At 44.1% G+C, this 10,746-nt stretch overlaps 1 long non-coding RNA gene across 1 annotated transcript in view; it reads right to left on the minus strand.

The window, feature by feature from the left end:
• Positions 1-219: 219 nt before the first annotated feature.
• Positions 220-10,746, minus strand: part of LOC125619004 — a 15,966-nt gene continuing 5,439 nt past the window's right edge. Inside the window, exons 2-3 of the long non-coding RNA XR_007350470.1 lie at positions 4,351-4,355; positions 220-467 (exon numbers count right to left, since the gene is read on the minus strand). This is a non-coding gene — a long non-coding RNA (uncharacterized LOC125619004). The remainder of the gene's footprint in view (positions 468-4,350; positions 4,356-10,746) is intronic.

Raw genomic sequence — 10,746 nt, forward strand, 5'->3', positions numbered from 1 at the left:
GGGACCAGAGTTCAGGGGCACAGGAAAATCTTTCTGGAGCCCAAGAGTCTACACTCCATGAGGACAACATACAAATCTGTGCAATGCCTGGCACATTGCACTCAATAAATACTTATTGAGTTAATGTATGAATAAATAAGGTTAAAAAGTGCTCCATAAAATTTGCTGCTGCCTCTTTTCCCAACCCCCTGGAAGCCCTACTGCCTACACTGGCTGAGATCCAAACATGATATGTGATCCCTGGGAGTGAAGCCATTTGTTGGTTTCCTCCCATTCCTCCCCGGGCTTATAATGAAATCAGTGAGGCAGCCAGGCCCGTGTTATTAATGGAGAGACAACATCTTAGCATGCTAGAGTTCGACCAAGATAAACTAGTCCAGTGCTCTTGTTTTCTTAGTACTAATAGCAATAGATATAATTCATAGCATATCCATGCAGTTCACATACTTGTTTAAAATTCTTTCCCTCTACTTCCTTCCCCCTTATTCTGGTGCAGAGCCTTTCATTCAAGAGGGTAAGCCTTTCCATGGGGTTGTTGTGTTACACACACACACACACACACACACATACACACACAGAGAAAGATTTAAGTGTAGGAGGAGATTTGAGATGTGCAGAGCAGCAAGGCACTGACAGAGATTTCCCAAAAAGGAATAAAATATTTGCAACATAGTTGTCCTGAGGCACCCATATGCCAAGCCAACTCCTCCAGTGTTGATTCTTTTACAGAATTACATCCCTAAACTCAGGGGCCTTGAGGCCCTGTTGCCTCTTCCAGCCCCAGTACTTCTCCTACCTGGCCCCAGGTCCTGCTCCAGCTGCCTGCCCTACCCTTGGGCCCCCATCCTGAACCCCCTTCCTTGTTGTTACATTTTCTTTGGATACCCAAGGCCCAGTACTGTAGTTGAAGATCTCAGTCCACAGACCCTGGATAAGCAACACTTCAGAAGCCATCATTGGGCAGCTGGGGTGAAAGAAACTATGAGTCAGGGAGAAGAATTTTAGGGGCCCAGTCAGCCTGAGGCAGCTGCTCAGTGACCCTTTAGATAGTTCATCTGACTGAACCAAGGCCTACCAAGTGGCTATTGCATGTAGGACAGATGCAGCCAGCTGTGGTCAGCCATCACATTTATCAGGCAGGTGTAGTCACACACTGACACTGTCTGTCAAGCTGGCTCAGACAGGTGGCCAGAAATGGACATCGAGCAGGCTCGGTCATGCAGAAGTCTCTGTCCATGAGGTGCAGCTGGACTCTGAGGTAGTGAGTCTGCAGCCATGCAGATATGAGCAGAGCATCTGGCAATGTGGCCAGCCACTATGCCTCCATGCTGTGTTGAGGCATGCAGGCAGGGTGGTGGTAGTGTCCTGAAGCCATCCAAGGCACTGAGGTCTGCTGAGGTGAGGCAGTCCATTGGTCCATTAAGCAGAGCCGTGACCAAGCACCTGATACAGATGGAATCAGTCAAACTAAACTCAGGCGGCCATGGCCAGATTCAGCTTGTCAAGTACAGATGGGGTCTGATCAGTCAGGGGCAGTCAGGTTGACTGGGTCGGGCACACCTGGCCGTCAGCCAGGTAACGGCAGTCAGTCAGGTGGGCTGATCCTGCGGTCTGTGTCAGGGACCCATGGAATCTGTGTTCAGTCAGATACCGTCAGGCACACTCGGATTATCAGGCAGCGATGGTGTCTGTGGCCAGACACAGTCGGGCGGACAGCTGTAGCTGGGTGGAGCCAGTCGAGCGGCTGAGTCCCCCGAGGCCTGGGGCTGGGGCGGGTCCTCGTCCTGGCCAAGCCCGCGGGTCCTCCCCGCCTCACCCAGCCTACTGTCTCGGGTTTGCCATGGCAGCCGCGGACTCCCTCCCTGACAGTGGGCGGGATCGCAGCTCTCCCGGCGCTGGACCGGTCGCCATCCTCCTTTCCGTTCCCGAGCCTGAGGATGGAGCTCTCGTCCTGTGGCGGACTTTCTAGAAGCGTCCTGGGAGTTCAGTTGGCTGTGCATCGTACTGTAGCAGAGTCCTGATTGAAGGGTTGACCCTTCATCATCCTCTTTCACAGACGGGGATGATTGGGAATGACTCATTTAAGGGTACACAGCGAGAGTGACAGAGACTAGAACCTCCGATCCTCAGCTGTCCTGTGCCCTAAACGGCCCCCAGGAACAAATTTCTCTAGACAGAGAAGGCATATCCGAAAGAGAAAACAGGCTGTGCAGTGATGCATTTATTAACTTGGGGTTAATAAATGACAAAGGCGAGCAAGGGCGAGCATTCACCTAGTACCAAGCACCTAGTACACCTAGTACAAAGTTTAGCGTAGTTCACCTGCACATCACGTTTTTCCTTGTGTGAGTCCTCTTTTACAGGTGAAAGCTGAGCACAAAGAGATTTGTTTAGTGATTTGTCCAGAGCCAGGTACAAATGCCAGGATTTCCAAACAGTCTACTTCCTACCATGTTGGCATGTGAGTCCTCAACTCTCTGGTGGCACAAAGGGGCACACCTGTAGTCCCAGCTATTCAGAAGGCTGGAGGATCACTAATACCACAAGCTGGAGGCCAGTCTGGGCAGCACAGTAAGACAACATCTTGAAAACAAAAAAAACAAAACAATTAAATAAATCCCCCAAAATACCTTGTGTCCTCTCCTTGTGACCTTCCAAGGACACAACTTGAATTCCTTTAGCAGTTCTCTCTGGTCTCCTTCAGAATACCTGGCTCTGTTGTGCCTTAGAGCAGGTTGGTCCTGTTTATGTCCTCTGCCAACCAGGGAACACACTAGATATATCTCACAGGTCTCTGAGAAGGGAAGGCCTGTGAAGTTAGAGAAGCCAGGGATAAGAGGTCACTGAAAAACTGGGTGGGTTGTGACTGGGAACCTCAATAGTATGGCTTAAAGTCCATAGGTCTGTGATCAAGTCCCAGCAGTGTGAACCAGGGGTGAGGAATACTTGAAGAGCCATAAACTCAAATGCCTATAGAGGTAATGAGATTCATGAAAATGAGTCAAGAGACCAGACTGGCACATCTGTCTCATCTAAAGGGGACATCTTCCTCTCTGTGCTTGCCCATTGTGTCCTCAGAGATCCATTTTCTCTAGTCCTATAGTTAAGTAATGTTGGCTGAAGTTAGTTAATATGGAAGCTTGGTTTTTCCATCTATATAATGAGAAGGAAAACTTTAGCTTTATCTCACAGTGTGAAATTTCATGGAGATCAAACATTAACATATGTAGAAAATACTCTGTGAAGTGTAACATACTCTATAAATGGAAAGAGAAGGAAGAGAATGTTGACTGACCATTTGTTGGGCATCTGCTGCATGGTCACAGGAGTTCTGACATGGAGGTGGGGCTCACATCTCTTGTACAGATGAGGGGATGCCCTTCAAGAATTATATTGACTCAACCAAGGTCTTTTGTGTGTGGTGGAGCCAGGTTTAGAATTTAGAACCATCTGATTTCCAAAATGAGTCTCTTATACCAATTGTTTTGCAAAGTGTGGCTTTATCAAGATGATTTTAGGATCCAAGTGAACAATTTTTAAAATAGTTTTATAGTTATTTTCAATTATAGAGGAAGCTTATTAATATTATGGAAGCCCTAAATTTCAGAGTCACCTACAGCTTAATAATAAGGTGACCTGAATAACAGTCACCTACAGCTATCAGGTCCTAATCTCCAGAATCAGTTTCCCTTATTATTAAATCTTGCATTATTATGACATTGTCACAACTAAGAAACAAATACTTATACATTCCTAGTAGTTAAACTTTGTTCAGATTTCATAGCTTTTCTACTAACATCTTGTTTTCTGTTCTAGAGTCTTATCCAGAGCACCACACTACATTCCCATCATGTCTTCTTTGTCTTCTCTGGCCTATAACACTTTCTCAGGGTCTTTCTTCTTGTTTCATGTCCTTGAAATTTTTCTTCCCCACCTCCATACTGGGGTTAAACCCAAGAGTGCTTTACCACCAAACTGCATCCCCAGTCCTTTTTATTTTTTATTTTGAGACAGGGTCTTGCTAATTTGCTGAGGCTGGCCTCACACTTGTGATCCCCCTGCCTCAGCCTCCCAAGTTGCTGGGATTAGAGGCGTGCACCTCCACACCTGGCATGACCTTATAGTTCTGAGGAGCATTGCTCAGGTATTTTAGAGAAAATCCCTCAATTTGTGCTCATCTGATGTTTTGTTCATGATCAGTCTGGGTCATGGGTTTGGGAGGACTTACAAAGGTAAAGTGCTCTTCTCATCACGTCATCTCAGGGTTACATGTTATTAACATGGCTTAATCACCTTGATCACCTGACCAAGGTCGTGTTTGCCAAGTTTCTCCCCCTTTGAGTTATTTACACACACTCAACACTGAGCTACAACCCCAGCCCTGGAATTCTTTTATAGGGATGATTTGTTTGTCTTGCCATTTATTTATTCAATCATTCATGCCAGTAAGGATTCATAGATATTTATTATATCTTGGATTATATTCCAATGTTTTTTATTTTATTGCTCAAATTCTTTCAGCTTTGGCCACCAGGAGCTCCTCTAGCTTGTCCCCTATATCCCTTTGACCTCAATTATTTTGCAAAGTGTTTTACCCATGCAACTTGGGTCCCCATTGGTTGCATCTATTAATAGGATTTTAAGAAGAAGCCAGAAGGACATTTTTATAAAGAGTTATATATTTACTTCGGTATACGTTAGGAAAACATAACTAGCATGTCAATTTTGTGATTTCACAAATACTAGTGAGGACAAAACTAATGTAGCCAAAGTCATGCTGAGTCAATTCATAGGCATTAAGTAAAAACTCATACTGGGGTGCTATGGACCGAATGCCTGTGACCCTACAATTCATATCTTGAAATTCTAAGCCCCCATGGTGATGATATTAACAGGCTGGGCCTTTGGACTGTGATTCAATCATGGGGACAGAACCATCATGAATGAGAATAGTGACCCTGTTAAAGAGGCTAAGAGAGCCAGGCATGGTGGTGCACACCTGTCATCCCAGCTACTAGGGAGATGAGGCAGGAAGATCACAAGTTCAAGGCCAGCCTCAGCAACTTAGCAAGACCCTGTCTCAAAATAAAAAATAATAAGGTGTAGCAGTGTAGTTCAGAGGTAAATTGCATTTAGGTTCAATCCTCAGTTAAAAAAAAAAAAAGGCTCGAAGACCCCAAATATGAACCAGAAATCAGGCTTCATGGCTCTGAATCTATTAATTCCTTGATTTTCAAGTTCCCAGCCTTTAGAATTGTGAGAAATTTCTGTGATTTATATGCTACCAGAATGATGCTATTTTGTTATAGTAGCCTGGATAGACTAAGACATTGGGGTACACAGATATGTAGGATGTTGTTAAGCTGATTTGAGAGTGATTCAAGTTTGAGAAACTGTGCAATGACAGAATTAAGTCCCAAATTCAAGCAATGAGAAGAATGATAAGGATTATGAGCAGTCTGTCTGCTGCTAATCAGATCTGCCTTCTCTGCTTCCTTGCAGATGCGTGTGGATGTTGATAAGGGGGCTGGAGATTGCATGCCGAGGCCCCCTAGAGAGGATGCACTTTGCAGCGTTTCCCAAGCGGGTTGTGTGGGTGGACTGCAGCTCAGCACCCTTCCTGCTAATGAGCTTAGAGCCTTTGGCCTAATAAACACATTGTGTGTCACAGGCCTGACATGTGATGTTTCCTGAGAAGTGCTAGGGATATTATTTTTACCTGTGTCATCCTTGATCTGAGACAGGCAATAGGACACAGCAGTTTCAGTAGTCATTCTGGGTGCAACCCTGACTCAGGGTCTTATCTGGGGTCTCCTGCCCACACTCCCAGCCTCACTGGGATGTTCACAATTGATAGCAGCATTTAGAATTCCTAACTGTCCAATTCTAACCCTTGACCCAGGCCCCAAATATGCCTCCTGATAGAGCAATGGCTCACCAGAATCTCAGGCCTGATCTGAAATAGCCCCTTAAGAAGGGAGTCCTTCAGCTTCCCTGCATTTAATCCAAGCTGTGGGAGTCTGCATGCTAGTGTGTACTCAGGCCTCTAAATCCTCTATGTGCCTTCCAAGGAGCTCTGGAGTCAGATGACTTGGATTAGAATCCTGATTTTTCCTAAGAACTAGGCAGGTTACATGCCTTGCAGCTATAAAAAGGGGAGAGTAATAGTATCTACTTCACAGGATTGCTGTGCAAATTAAATGAGGCAATATACATAAAGTGCTTAGTTAATAAAGTGTCTGGCCCATAGTATGTGATCAATGAATTAATTCATTTGTTTAATAATTAATAAGTGCCTACTGTATATCAGTCTACTATATACTGTATTGGGTGGACGACATACAAGAAAACAAGAACAGAAAATAAACTAGTAAATTGATAGATTAAGTGAGGCAATAAAGCTAAGTCTCTGATATAAAGCCCTGCATATAAGGAATGAACAGAAATGCTCATTATTATTAATAAAGTTATGAAATATTGTGATGAATGAAAGAACCAAGTAGGGTTATGATGACAACTGGAAGAGATCTCCTTGAGCTGAAGGACAGAAAAGGCTCTAAAGAATTAAAATTGGGGGATAGGGCCACAGCTCAGTGGTAGAGTGCTTGCTTGGCATGCATGAAGCCCTGGGTTCAATACCCAGCACCACAAAAAATAAACAAATAAATAAACACAATTGGAGCTGAGACCTAAAGGATGAGAAGCCAAAAGCCAAGTAAGGACCCTTCCAGGTCCAGAGCATGTATAAAATCCCTGAGGCAGAGTAGAGTTTGGAGAATAAAAGGAATAGCAAGGAGGCAATTGTGATTGGGATGACAGAGGGAGAGAGTGGTCCAAGTTGAGGCATGAGGAATGCAGAAGGCAGGTCATGGAGGACAATAGGACGGTAAGGTGTCTGGATTTTGTTTCAAGTGTGATGGAAGCCACAATGGCTTAAACAGGAGCATAACAAGATTTGATTTCTGACTAAAAGTTAACTCTGGCTTCTGAGGGGAGAGAGGAGTCAGAAGCAGTAGTGGTAGAAACCATCAAAACAACATTTCGGAGGCTATTAGAGGCATCAGAGGAGCAGTGCTGCTGGTTTGGATGTACAAATAAATCAGTGCTGTTCAACAGAACTTTTTGCAATGGTGGAAATGTTTGACATCTGTGAACCTTATGCACTTGGAATGAGGCCAGTGTGGTTGAACAACTGAATTTTTCATTTCATATTATTCTAATTAATTAAAATTTAAATAACCTCATGTATTTAGTGGCTGCTGTAAGGACAGCAGGGGAATTGGCTATATTTGAAATATATTTAGGAGACAGATAGGACTGGTGATGGCTGGAGCCTGGGGAATTTAAAAAACAGGAATCAAGGAAGATGACTAGGTTTTAAATTTGGGAACCAGGTGATGATACTGCCAGTTACTGCTCTGGGGAACAGCATGCTCCAGAGAGATACTAAGAGTTTGGACTCTCACAGGAGTTTAAGATACTGTGGAGGGCTGGGGTTGTAGCTCAGTGGTAGAGCTCATGTCTACAACATGTGAGACACTGGGTTCAATCCTAAGCACCACATAAAATAAATAAACAAAATAAAGGTACTGTGTCCATCTACCCCCCCCCCAAAAAAAAGGCTATCTTTAAAAAAAGATACTGTGGAACATTCAAGTAGAGATGTCAAGTACAAAGCAGGATGCATGTTTGTCATCATTGTCATCTCTGCATTCTAGGAATACCAACCTGTTGGACTGCTTAGGAGGTGGGAACCAGAAAGGAGAGCAGAGCCCTCTTGCTTCTCCTCATCATCAATGGGCCATTGACAAACCTATCTACCCAGCTCTAGTGTCCAAGACTCAAGACTCTTGTGTGATCCACAGATCCTCATTTTCCTCCTTGTCCTTCTCTCCAGTCATTAAGCCCAGTTGCTTCTTCCTTTGCAGTGACAGAAACCTGCACTTTACCTGTTTTCTAGTCCTGTAGCAACTCTACTGGCTCATGCCCTTGTTATTTCACCGTGGATGAAAAGCCTTGGCCTTTGTCAGAGAGGTCTTTCTGACTTTGGGATTTTCCTCTTGGGAACCCTTTCTGGGTCTGCATCTAGAGTATTAAGCCTGGGGTGGGGCTCTAGTTTAATGGTAGAGCACTTGCCTAGCATGTGCAGGGCCCTGAGTTTGATCCCCAGAACTGCTTAAAAAAAAAAAGTCACAAGCCTGGGTCAATCGTTTGATCTTTCTTTACATTTCCAGAATTATCTACAAAAGAAATGAGAAGACTCCACAAAGTTTGGAAATTCACAAGAATATTCATCACAGTATTAATAATATAGGCTGGAAGTATAATTTTCTATCTTATCTGACTTGATCAGAAATCTTACCTGATTTGTTGATATGCCTCCCCTGACACACTTCATTCACTTCTAGGACACAACACTCTTGTGGTTGTTCTCCTACCTCTGTGACCACTCCTGTCTCCTTGTTCCTTTTCAACAACTTGACCTGTAAACACTGTCCAGGGATCAGGCCTCCAGGCTCTCTCTGCCCTCCCTTGTTTCTCTCAGGCAGCTGCAGGGTCTTACAGGCATCTATATGCCGATGATTTCCAAATGCGTCTTTCTAGTTCAGACTCTCGCTGAATGCCAGACTCATAAATCCAACTGTATACTTGACATTTCCACTTGAATGTCAAACAGGCCTGGCATCTTAACATCTCACATCCAACACCAAGCTCCTGATATTCTCCCCAAAACTTGTTCCTTCCATGGTCTCTTTTATCTTAGTTAAAGGCAACTTTCTTCATTTGCTCAGGCCAAAAGCCTTGGACTTATCTTTGATTCCTCACTTTCTTTCACAATTCACATCCGGACTCTCAGTGAGTCTTGTAGGCTTGGCCTGATACCCTGAGTTTAACTGCTTTTTGCCCCCTTAGTTGTCATTATCCTGGCATATAGTCCTCCCTCATCCTAGGATGATATGTTCTGAGACTCCCAGAGGATGTCTGAAACTATGGATAGTACTGAACCCTACGATTCAATGTCTTTTTCATCTTAACTAAGTACTTATCATGCTCTGTGGCTGTAACTTTTGCCATTCGTAATTCAGGCAGCTTTTTTTTTGGGGGGGGGAGGGTAATTGTTGGTTTGTACTGGGGATTGAACACTGGGGTGCTCTACCACTGATCTACTTCCCCATTTCCCAGTCTTTTTTATTTTTTATTTTCAAACAGGGTCTTGAAAAGTTGACCAGCCTGGCCTCAAACTTGCAAACCTCCTGCCTCAGACTCCCAAGTCTTTGGGATTATAGATATGTACCACTGTGCCTGGCAATTTAGGCATTTTTTTTTTTTTGCTAGCAAAACTAAAAGTAATTTTTTCTTTCTTCACAATTTCAAGGATAGAAGATTCAGGACTGTAGCTCAGTGGTAGAATGCTTGCCCAGCATGTGCAAGGCCCTAGATTCCATCACCAACACTGAGAGGAAAAAAAGATAATGTGTTATTCTCACCACAGATCTTAGCAACCTTAATATATAATTTTCCCCTCTCTTTAGTAAGTTGAGAATGCACCTTTTTTACTTAAAGGAAGCACCTATAGCTTCTCTTTGTCATATCTGATTTGCCAATATCAATACTCTTGTGTCTAGAGGCCAGTGTTAATAAGGGTAACCTGAACACAAGTACTGTGATACCACTACAGTTGAGTTGCAACAGAGAAGGCTACTAAGAGACTAATGGGTGGGTAGGAGATTTCATCATGCCACTCAGAATGGTGTGCAATTTTTATGCATTATTTGTAGAATTATCTATCAATATTTCTGGACAGCAGTTCATCCATGAGTAACTAAAACTGGAAAGAGACATTACTGTAAGGGTGACTATCATAAAGCTCCTATTATATCTCACCTGGTTCACTATAATGGTATACTATGGAGCTCCCTGATTCTGCTCTTTCCCCCACTTCAACTCTCCTCCAAGTTCAAGGCCTTCTAATAGTTATCATTTCTGTCCTCACACAAGGTTTGACCTCATCTCTCCTCCCCAGCCTTTTTGCTGTTCCTGGAGCAGGCAAGGCCCATTATATTCCAGCTTTGTGGCCTGTTTACTGGATGTTTCCTTGTTAGGGAGGCTCTTCTACCACGCATCTCCATGCATAGTTCACTCCCTGCCTCTAGGTCTCTGTTCCCAAGTCAGCTGGCCATCATTTAGAACATTCCATACCCACATTTCTTCTTATTCTTGCCCATTTCTTATTTTTCCATAGCACTTTCACTATCTGCCCCTTTAGGGGATTGTATATTATTTGTTTTCTTTACTAAAATGTAATTTCAGGAGAGTAAATATTTTCCTGTTTTAACCTTTTCCTTTACTACTCATTTCCCGATGTTTATGGGGCAGACAATGTGTGTTGAATAAATATGTGGTGAATTAATTAAATATTCGAAAATTCTTCTTGCAAAGGTGGGGTGTAAGGGAATGCAAAAATATGTATGCTCGGGCACTTCTGAGATCAATAACAGCTAGCCTTAGTAAAGGCAAGCCAGGAGGGCGTCCTGACTCCAAGTGACTACATTCTCTGCCCTTCCCCCACACCGGAACGTTCAAGTTCCGGAACCGTAGCTCTCTGGCCCTGGCGCGAGGGGACTTCCGGTGCCGCTCCGCTCTCGCCCGCAAAGAGAACTGCCAAGTCAGTTCCGGCAGAGAGCGTGGTGAGAAACGGGAGTGCGGCCTGCTACCCCGGGCCCTCTGGGACCCCCGGCCCCAGGC

Source organism: Marmota marmota, unplaced genomic scaffold, assembly GCF_001458135.2.
Source record: "Marmota marmota marmota unplaced genomic scaffold, marMar, whole genome shotgun sequence".
NCBI lineage: Eukaryota > Metazoa > Chordata > Mammalia > Rodentia > Sciuridae > Marmota > Marmota marmota.